General features: G+C 44.1%; 1 long non-coding RNA gene across 1 annotated transcript; it reads right to left on the bottom strand.

Annotated features, from left to right (window-relative positions):
- Positions 1 to 9,270: 9,270 nt before the first annotated feature.
- LOC118387164 (uncharacterized) lies at positions 9,271 to 10,959 on the bottom strand. Its single transcript, XR_004826352.2, has 2 exons — positions 9,687 to 10,959; positions 9,271 to 9,599 (listed from the first exon to the last, which is right to left on the bottom strand). It is a non-coding gene; the product is annotated as an uncharacterized LOC118387164 (long non-coding RNA).
- Between the last annotated feature and the right edge of the window lie 385 nt (positions 10,960 to 11,344).

The raw sequence follows: 11,344 nt of genomic DNA, 5'->3' as shown, positions 1-11,344 counted from the left end.
CTGCTACCGTCTCCTATGACCAAAAATAACTTCTGTTATTGGGGTGGAGGTGTGTGTCTATTTGTCAATAACAGCTGGTGCGCGATGTGTAATATTAAAAAAGTCTCGAGGTATTGCTCGCCTGAGGTAGAGTACCTTATGATAAGCTGTAGATCACACAATCTACCAAGAGAGTTCTCATCTATTATTCGTAGCCGTCTATTTACCACCACAGAACAAAGCTGGCACTAAGACCACTCTCAACCATGCGGCAGAAGTCTGTGTTGTGATTCTGGATGGCCAGATAGCTAGCAACAATGTCATGAAGATGCCATGAGGGGTATCGTAGGTGGCTCATTTCAGCTCGTTTTATCTGATTCTTGATACCATGTCTTGTTTTGACTGATGTTAAAAAAATGCTAGCTAGCTAACCAACAAGTGTAATTATATATTTGAGAGACAAGTGCTCATTGTGAAAATGTATTTATGTATTTAGCCATCTCACAGTGCATCATTAACATACTAAAGACACCTGTATTTAGATGTATTTACTTTTAAGTAAAGTATCCTACGCCTGTGAATGAGCCTGTGTTTAGTTTCTGTGCTCAGGTTGTGTGGTACAGGTCCAACCAGATCAGCTGTGCCGTTGCACACTGCCTTAACTCCAACTACAAGTACTTCTACGTCTGTCACAACTGTTCTCCTTAAGTCCTTCTCTCCAGGATCATACAGAATAAGACGTTAATGATCCACCGAATCACATGTCAAGTCTTCCTCAGTCTCTAGTTACCTATCCCTATGCTGTGGAATGTTATGGCTCAGATAATGTGTTAACTGTTTAATGTATTATGCTCTGACCTATTACAGTGGAAACTACAGCTACACCTATGCAACTATGCAATGAAGAAATGGAATGAAACGTATGTGCTTTAAGGGACAATACTCACTCTCTCCCTTTCAGGCCTTTGGCTGCTTCTCTCCCAGTCTTTTCCAAACTGTTTTCAGGTCAGGTAGGGTAAAGAGCCCATAGTAAATTCCCCTCTGGCACTCAATGATCTTGGCAGAACAGTACCCAAAGGGACAATATGTACCTGATGACTACATCTGAGGTGTTAGGTCAGGGGGAGGGAGGAACCAACTGATATATGTCTGGTTTTGGCAGGGTCCAAGATGGAAAAGTAAGCATCTGCAGACAATGGACACCCCCCGCCAAACCTGGGCCAAATGGCAGGACCGAGCAACATCCGGTGGTCACTGCCAGGAAGGTCCACATCTGTCCCTTGGAGTGAAGGACAACCTCCCCTGGCACTGCAACACAACCTTATCTCAGAAATGATGATCGCTCACCATCCACACCCTTTGGCGCGTCTCATCAGTCGGTGCTCAACACAGCATGATTGGAAGCAGCTGCTTGGCTTGGGGACTTTGCATTCACTAAATAAAACAAATAAGTCTGTGCTGCGCTCAGCAGGACACGATGTTGTGGATCATTCAGATATAAATATATTATGTAGAACAAACATGTACTGTATATCTGCTACACACAATAATTGCCTACTGAACTTGGCCCTGGCTCAGAGTCAGATAAGATCTAACAAAGTGTTTGTTTTTTATTTATTTTTATTTAACCTTTAACTAGGCAAATCAGTTAAAGAACAAATACTTATTTACAATGACGGACATCACCCAAATTCGGACGACGCTGGGCCAATTGTGCGCTGCCTTATGGGACTCCCAATCACAGCCAGTTGTGATAGAGTCTGGATTCGAACCAGGTTGTCTGTAGTGACGCCTCTAGCACTGAGATGCAGTGTCTTAGATCACTGTTAACTTTTCTGCAAAGTAGGTATAAATGTGTCACTGGCACTTTTAATCGTCAACATCATCAGGTTTTGAATGTTTACTTTTTACACACCTTTTTAAACTTCAACACCTTCTTAGTGAAAACAAGGCAAAGCAGACTAAGTGACAGTAACTGAGAGAGAAGTGCCTCAGTAACAAAGGAAGCTGGGGAGAGGACGTCCTGTCCGCTGGCATTTAGCGTGATCAATATTAGCATTCCGCTATGTGTATTTCTTACTTTTGTTTTTCTTTTGAGTGGCAGCCCACGGGTACAACATGATATATACTGAATGTACAAAACATTAGGAACAGTTGCTCTTTCCATGACATACAGTAGACTTATCAGGTGAATCCAGGTGAAAGCTATAATCCCTTATTGAGGTCACTTGCTAATTCTACTTCAATCAGTGTAAATGAGGGATTGGAGTTGGTTAAAGAAATATTTTCAAGCCTTTATACAATTGAGACATGTGAGAAGTGAGCCATTCAGAGAGTGAACAGGACAAGACAAAATATTTAAGAAAAACAACTTTAGATTTTTTGGTGAATGGACACGTCAAGAGATTTAAGTGCCTTTGAACGGGGTATGTTAGTAGATGAGTGTGTCAAGAACTGCAACGCTGCTGTTTTTTTTTTTAACGCTCAATAGTTTCCTGTCTGTATCAAGAATGGTCCACCACCCAAAGGACACCCAGCAAGCTTGACACAACTGTGGGAAGCATTGGAGTCAACATGGGCCAGTATGCCTGTGGAACACCTTCGACACCTTGTAGTCTATGCCCTGAAAAATTGAGGCTGTTCTAAGGGCCAAAGGGGGGCTTGCAACAAAATTAGGATGGTGTTCGATACGTTTTGTACACTCAGTGTCCGTATATTCACCTACTCAAAAAGAGCCAAAGGTTAGTTGAATTTTCAATGTGTTATCATTATGCTTTCAACCATCTAAAAGTACAACCAAACAACCAAGATTTTTGGTTTAGTTGTCACCCAAATGTCTATCACTGCACTTTCAACCGTTTAAGCACAGCTAAGTTAATTTATACAACAGATTAATGTGTTATCACTGTGCTTCAACTAATAGCAGAATCAAATTACCTGGATTGGAGTTGAGATTACATTAAAAGTACATGGTGCAAGTGATCAATGCCGTTCGAGATTCTTCACAGATTTTAACAGCAATTGTGAAGATCTCCACAGACCTGCAACGACCTATGCATGCTATCTTTATATGATTACATGAGAAGACATTCATAGTTACAGAAACCGCAAAATGTGGCCATGGATGTGTTACTCATTTTAAGGTTAAATTAGTTTGCAAGATAGCCTTAACTTTAGGCTATTTACTACTGTATTACAAAAGTAATATTGAATTGTGTTTGGTTGACAATGAAACCAAATATCAACATTTAAAGGAGATGTGTCTACTGCTTGGATAGTTCCATCCGAGTCACTGGCTTAAATTGAGATTTTGGGTTGAGTTGGGGAGGTGAAACCAACAAATAATTTAACTTGTCGACAAGTTAATAGGCAATTTATTGTATTTATCTTCTGCTTCCATCTGTGCCACTGACTTACACGCTGTCTCGCTCTGGGCACGCGCATGTTGATTTTGTCCATCCACACCAGATGCGATCAGGACACGCAATTTTGAAGTACCAAATCTACTGGGTTGGAGCGAGCGGTCGCATCGCACTTCGTTCCGCAGGTAGTATAACTTTTTCAATACATTTCATTATAGTACAACGGTTGATTTGTCTAATCTTAGCAATTTCTTCTTAGCTAGCTACATAGCCGTCCTTGTACCAGAGATAATTGCATAATTATCGTATTTCGTCGCCCTAACGTAGCCTTCACTGCTATTCGCCCAGCAGCTAGCAAACGCTAGCAAACGCCCGCAGCACTGTAGTACTATTACACTCAACTGAACAACTTGATTAGTTTAGTGTTAGCTAGCTACATAGCTGTCTTTGTATCCTAGATAATTGTGTAGTTTAGAGTGTGTAGTCTTGGAGTGATTATCTTAATTTACCGAGGTTAGCTAGCCAGCTATTTGTCGTCCTTAACGTAGGAGACTCTGCTAGCTAGCCAACAGCTAACAGCTAGCCAACGTCTACTGAATCGAACTCAACAACCCGGTCGCACTCACAGGTAGTATCACATTTTCATTTCATTTCATTACAGTACAACGGTTTGATTTGTTTGATCGTAGCTAGCTACATAGCAAGCTACATAGCCGTCTTTGTATCAAAGATAATTGTGTAGTCTAGAGCGATTTTCTAGCTTAGCTAGCCAGCTATTGTCGTTCTTTTAACGCAACGTAACGTAAACAACACTGCTAGCTAGCCAGCTAGCCCCGAATAGCAGCACTGCAGAAACTATTACACTCAACGGAACGACTTGATTAGTGTAGTGTCAACAACGCAGCTACTGCCAGCTAGCCTACTTCAGCAGTACTGTATCATTTTAATCATTTTAGTCAATAAGATTCTTGCTACGTAAGCTTAACTTTCTGAACATTCGAGACGTGTAGTCCACTTGTCATTCAATCTCCTTTGCATTAGCGTACCCTCTTCTGTAGCCTGTCAACTATGTGTCGGTCTATCCCTGTTCTCTCCTCTCTGCACAGACCATACAAACGCTCCACACCGCGTGGCCGCGCCACCTAATCTGGTGGTCCCAGCGCGCACGACCCACGTGGAGTTCCAGGTCTCCGGTAGCCTCTGGAACTGCCGATCTGCGGCCAACAAGGCAGAGTTCATCTCAGCCTATGCCTCCCTCCAGTCCCTCGACTTCTTGGCACTGACGGAAACATGGATCACCACAGACAACACTGCTACTCCTACTGCTCTCTCTTCGTCCGCCCACGTGTTCTCGCACACCCCGAGAGCTTCTGGTCAGCGGGGTGGTGGCACCGGGATCCTCATCTCTCCCAAGTGGTCATTCTCTCTTTCTCCCCTCACCCATCTGTCTATCGCCTCCTTTGAATTCCATGCTGTCACAGTTACCAGCCCTTTCAAGCTTAACATCCTTATCATTTATCGCCCTCCAGGTTCCCTCGGAGAGTTCATCAATGAGCTTGATACCTTGATAAGCTCCTTTCCTGAGGACGGCTCACCTCTCACAGTGCTGGGCGACTTTAACCTCTCCACGTCTACCTTTGACTCATTCCTTTCTGCCTCCTTCTTTCCACTCCTCTCCTCTTTTGACCTCACCCTCTCACCTTCCCCCTACTCACAAGGCAGGTAATACGCTCAACCTCATCTTTACTAGATGCTGTTCTTCCACTAACCTCATTGCAACTCCCCTCCAAGTCTCCGACCACTACCTTGTATCCTTTTCCCTCTCGCTCTCATCTAACACCTCCCACACTGCCCCTACTCGGATGGTATCGCGCCGTCCCAACCTTCGCTCTCTCTCCCCCGCTACTCTCTCCTCTTCCATCCTATCATCTCTTCCCTCTGCTCATACCTTCTCCAACCTATCTCCTGATTCTGCCTCCTCAACCCTCCTCTCCTCCCTTTCTGCATCCTTTGACTCTCTATGTCCCCTATCCTCCAGGCCGGCGCGGTCCTCCCCTCCCGCCCCATGGCTCGACGACTCATTGCGAGCTCACAGAACAGGGCTCCGGGCAGCTGAGCGGAAATGGAGGAAAACTCGCCTCCCTGCGGACCTGGCATCCTTTCACTCCCTCCTCTCTACATTTTCCTCCTCTGTCTCTGCTGCTAAAGCCATTTTCTACCACTCTAAATTCCAAGCATCTGCCTCTAACCCTAGGAAGCTCTTTGCCACCTTCTCCTCACTCCTGAATCCTCCTCCCCCCCCCCCTCCTCCCTCTCTGCAGATGACTTCGTCAACCATTTTGAAAAGAAGGTCGACGACATCCGATCCTCGTTTGCTAAGTCAAACGGCACCGCTGGTTCTGCTCACACTGCCCTACCCTGTGCTCTGACCTCTTTCTCCCCTCTCTCTCCAGATGAAATCTCGCGTCTTGTGACGGCCGGCCGCCCAACAACCTGCCCGCTTGACCCTATCCCCTCCTCTCTTCTCCAGACCATTTCCGGAGACCTTCTCCCTTACCTCACCTCCCTCATCAACTCATCCCTGACCGCTGGCTACGTCCCTTCCGTCCTCAAGAGAGCGAGAGTTGCACCCCTTCTGAAAAAACCTACACTCAATCCCTCCGATGTCAACAACTACAGACCAGTATCCCTTCTTTCTTTTCTCTCCAAAACTCTTGAACGTGCCGTCCTTGGCCAGCTCTCCCGCTATCTCTCTCTGAATGACCTTCTTGATCCAAATCAGTCAGGTTTCAAGACTAGTCATTCAACTGAGACTGCTCTTCTCTGTATCACGGAGGCGCTCCGCACCGCTAAAGCTAACTCTCTCTCCTCTGCTCTCATCCTTCTAGACCTATCGGCTGCCTTCGATACTGTGAACCATCAGATCCTCCTCTCCACCCTCTCCGAGTTGGGCATCTCCGGCGCGGCCAACGCTTGGATTGCGTCCTACCTGACAGGTCGCTCCTACCAGGTGGCGTGGCGAGAATCTGTCTCCTCACCACGCGCTCTCACCACTGGTGTCCCCCAGGGCTCTGTTCTAGGCCCTCTCCTATTCTCGCTATACACCAAGTCACTTGGCTCTGTCATAACCTCACATGGTCTCTCCTATCATTGCTATGCAGACGACACACAATTAATCTTCTCCTTTCCCCCTTCTGATGACCAGGTGGCGAATCGCATCTCTGCATGTCTGTGTCTGTGTCTGTGTCTACATATCAGTGTGGATGACGGATCACCACCTCAAGCTGAACCTCGGCAAGACGGAGCTGCTCTTCCTCCCGGGGAAGGACTGCCCGTTCCATGATCTCACCATCACGGTTGACAACTCCATTGTGTCCTCCTCCCAGAGCGCTAAGAACCTTGGCGTGATCCTGGACAACACCCTGTCGTTCTCAACTAACATCAAGGCGGTGGCCCGTTCATGCTCTACAAAATCCGCAGAGTACGACCCTGCCCCACACAGGAAGCGGCGCAGGTCCTAATCCAGGCACTTGTCATCTCCCGTTTGGACTACTGCAACTCGCTGTTGGCTGGGCTCCCTGCCTGTGCCATTAAACCCCTACAACTCATCCAGAACGCCGCAGCCCGTCTGGTGTTCAACCTTCCCAAGTTCTCTCACGTCACCCCGCTCCTCCGCTCTCTCCACTGGCTTCCAGTTGAAGCTCGCATCCGCTACAAGACCATGGTGCTTGCCTACGGAGCTGTGAGGGGAACGGCACCTCAGTACCTCCAGGCTCTGATCAGGCCCTACACCCAAACAAGGGCACTGCGTTCATCCACCTCTGGCCTGCTCGCCTCCCTACCACTGAGGAAGTACAGTTCCCGCTCAGCCCAGTCAAAACTGTTCGCTGCTCTGGCCCCCAATGGTGGAACAAACTCCCTCACGACGCCAGGACAGCTGAGTCAATCACCACCTTCCGGAGACTCCTGAAACCCCACCTCTTTAAGGAATACCTAGGATAGGATAAGTAATCCTTCTCACCCCCCTTTAAGATTTAGATGCACTATTGTAAAGTGACTATTCTACTGGATGTCATAAGGTGAATGCACCAATTTGTAAGTCGCTCTGGATAAGAGCGTCTGCTAAATGACTTAAATGTAAATGTAAATGTATCAAAACAAACTCCAAACCAACTATATTAATTTGGGGACAGGTCGAAACATCCATGAACATTCAGCTTGCTAGCTTTCTGTTGCTAGCTAATTAGTCCTGGGATATAAACATTGGGTTGTTATTTTACCTGAAATGCACAAGGTCCTTTTTTTCTGGATCTTTGTAATATTTTGACACATTTTGAGTCACACAAAATTGTGTGTTCTCTACTCCAACAATTAATCAACAGATTTTAATCTGTTTTATTCTCTCCTCCTTCTACTGTGGACTTTATATGGCGTTTGACAACCAACTTTACCTGGAATGTGAACCTCAGTTCATCTTTCAATCACCCCCATGGGTATATGCTCCTAAAAACCAATGAGGAGATGGGAGAGGTGGTGCTTACAGTACGTCAAGCATCAAAAATAGAACCAAGTGCTATTTAATCACCTGGCTACGCAGATGCTCGTTGACACGTGCGTATGCAACTCGGGCGGTGTGGTCAGCATGTTAGTCTGACTTTAATTCCACTTTGTTTACAAATGTAAGTAAATAAATTATTGATATGTTGGATTCACATCTCTCTCTCATCCAGAAATCTAAATGAAAGATTAGACAAAATCAAATCCAACTTTAAATGCACTTTAAATAAAGTTTGATTTTGATTTAGTCCTATTCTTTGACTTACTGTACATTTTTGGTTGAGATGGAGATGTGAATCCAACATATCAATTATTAAGTCAGTGGCGCAGATGGAACTATCCAAGCAGAAGATACATCTCCTTCAAATGTTGATATTTGGTTGAATTCACAACAAAACCCAATTACATTTTTAAAATCAACCAGAGCTTGAAACCAGAGGCTAATTGTATTGTCTATTTTTAGTTGATTTCTGGATTGAATTGAAACAAGCTGATGACTTTGTAAATGCTATATAGTCCTCAATGGCATTGATGACATAAGTGATAAAGTATGGTCACATTTCCTATTCTTTGTTAAACCTACCCCATGGAATGACTTCGATAGCAACAGTGAATCTATTTCGTTTTTAAGTGAGATCTCAATCACTCTCACGAAAGCACATTTGTAAGTCAGAGACAAATATCATAGCTAAGAAGAACTAGGCTTGATGAAAACCCTGTATGGGAGACCAAAGGGTAGCTTTAGAAATAAATTATCCAGTAGGAAGTGCTGCCCAACCTGTAGTTTTTTTTCCTGATAGTAGATATAAAGTTAAAGATCTGAAATTGTTTTAAAGGTACAAATTCAACATATATTACCCAAGGTCTGCTTGTTGACAATCTTGTGGTTGAAATGTAACACTCAAAACAAGTTTACATTGATTACATTTTAGAAATCTAATGTATTTTCTACATAGATTCCACATTAAAATACATTGACAAATTACATTGAAACAATGTTGATTTAATCAGTTTGTGCCCAGTGGGTAGTGTCCAGGTTCAAATCAGGCTTTGTTTGAGTAAGGCCCATTTAAAACCATGTTAGAAAGATACAGCTGGCTCTGTGGTTTTGCTTGATTTGTGTTTGTCTAGTCTGGATCCGTTTTATTCATGTTTTCTTTTACATAGCTCAATAGTATTCTGTCTGCACACTCTTAGAAGTGTTTTCATTAAGTTCCATACTTCATTTGCCCAGTTGTCATACTAATTCAAGTGGGAATGGACCTGAAGTAAGCTATCTGGCTCTTCTGTCATTATCTTCATCATTTATACATGGTGTGCATGTGTCAAAAGCAGAAATCCAACAGCAAACAACCACAGAGGCAGGCCAAAGTACAATCAAAGGTTCTTTATGATAAATTCAGTTTTGACAATACACACGATCACTACGGCCCTATTGGAAAAATAAAAGGGCTAGGATTTAGGCTAAAGGCGAACTATGAGCACCGGGGCAAACTAACACAGCAGTTGATTCACTCATGGAGGTCAATGTTTGATTTTTCGTTCGGCTCTTTCCGAGCAGTGTTCTTTCCTTTGGCTCTACCCGAGCAGGGTTCAGCTGTGATGTCTGCTTGCTGGGCTGCCTCTCGCGCTATGCTGGGCCTGCTGGGTTGTAGCATTGGGTGTAGCATCATGCAGATGCGTTTGGCGTGTCCCCCGTGTCTGTAGTCGCGGGGATCACAAAACAAACAATTGTATGTTTTGGCCAACAATTGGAGTCATACTCACACACTGGAAATAAGCAATTACCTTTAGTAATTCTGTTGATAGCGTTGTGATTTGTGTCCTTTTCCCACATTAGGTGAACAGCGGAGAGGAGCAGCAGAAACAAGGTGGATGTCCTTTGGTCGAGAGGTCCCCTGTCCGAAGGCCGTGCTAAGGACAACTTCCAGTTCCTTCTAACTCTAGTTCTGGGGCGAGTTCAGCAATTCATTTGGGGAGGGAAGAGGTCATAGGGAATTGGCAACAGCTGTTTCAATGTCACTTTAGCCCATGCAAATCTGTGGGGGAAAAGCACATCATACGGGCAAGCAAAATGGTCCTTGCGATTCAATTCGATTTCACGCGTGAGAATGTAAGGAACTAAGTGAAAAGCAATCGTTGTAAACAATACACAGCACACATGATTAAATAATAAGACATGCTGATGTGTAATATAAAGAAATTTGGCTGACTATGCTGACTAAAACTAATCATAAATAAACTCAAGTGCTGTTGGAGACCAAAAAGTATGACCAAAATCAGCTGAATTTTCAAAACAAATGTTAATACATTAACAAACTGAAACTTTTTGGGACTCTCTCAATCAAATTGTTTCCCAGAACACCTGAGATGGGCCAGACAGTGTTTTCAGAACCCTTTTCCCATGAAGTAAAATAAGTAGAGAAATGGAGGCCATCTGAATCTTCTGAGCAGGGGAGCTACAGAGAGGGCAATAGTCAAGTGTTATTTCTTCAGCTGGGGGAAGATAAGGGGGACGAGTCTTTCCTGTGCCAGTGGGCCCAGCGATAGGAGAAGGGGAACCGGGCTTGGCCACACATGATAAGCCCAGCCATGCCATTCTGTGGGCCTTATCATGCATACCAGCATGCCTCGATAGTTAGTCCTATGCCAAAGGAGTTTTTTATATGACATCAGTGTCAGCATGTCTGCCTGCATTTTAAACTGTGTTGGTGTGTGTCAATTATGGGGGATATGTATTTAAAACATTCTATTAATTTGCTTGATTTCCAGAAGACCCCTTAATGTCAACTAAACCTAATTGATTTGAGGTAATAATTTGAACACCATTTGGTCATGTGTTCTGAGAGGTAAGTGTGGCTGCAATAGTATAGGAACAGCCACATAGTGTGCATTGAACTCACGTGGGCTTCCCTGGCACTGACATGGAATCTGGGATGAGGAAAGTGGAAAACCTGATGGGATCTGCTTTCCTAGTTTCTAGGCGTTTCTCTTAAGATTCTCGGCAAGCGGGTAGAGTGGGCAAGATGAGGATATGCAGAGATGATGCCTCTCCCTTGAGCTTGCTTGTTAGACATTTTTAGAAGGAGAGAGAGAGAGAGAAAGAGAGAAAGGAGGGGCATGTGATGTGTGTGAGATATACAGTTGAAGTCGGAAGATTACATACACTTAGGTTGGAGTCATTAAAACTAATTTTTCAAAAACTCCACAAATTTCTTGTTAACAAACTATAGTTTTGGCAAGCCGGTTAGGACATCTACTTTGCATAACACAAGTAATTTTTCCAACAAATGTTTACAGACAGATTGTTTAATTTATAATTCAGTGTATCACAATTCCAGTGGGTCAGAAGTTTACATACACTAAGTTGACTGTGCCTTTAAAACCTTTGAAAAATTCCATAAAACGATGTCATGGCTTTAGAAGCTTCTGATATGCTAATTGAC

The sequence above is a fragment of the Oncorhynchus keta genome, chromosome 8 (genome assembly GCF_023373465.1).
Source record: "Oncorhynchus keta strain PuntledgeMale-10-30-2019 chromosome 8, Oket_V2, whole genome shotgun sequence".
Taxonomy (NCBI): domain Eukaryota; kingdom Metazoa; phylum Chordata; class Actinopteri; order Salmoniformes; family Salmonidae; genus Oncorhynchus; species Oncorhynchus keta.
This window is presented reverse-complemented; position numbering and strand designations above follow the sequence as displayed.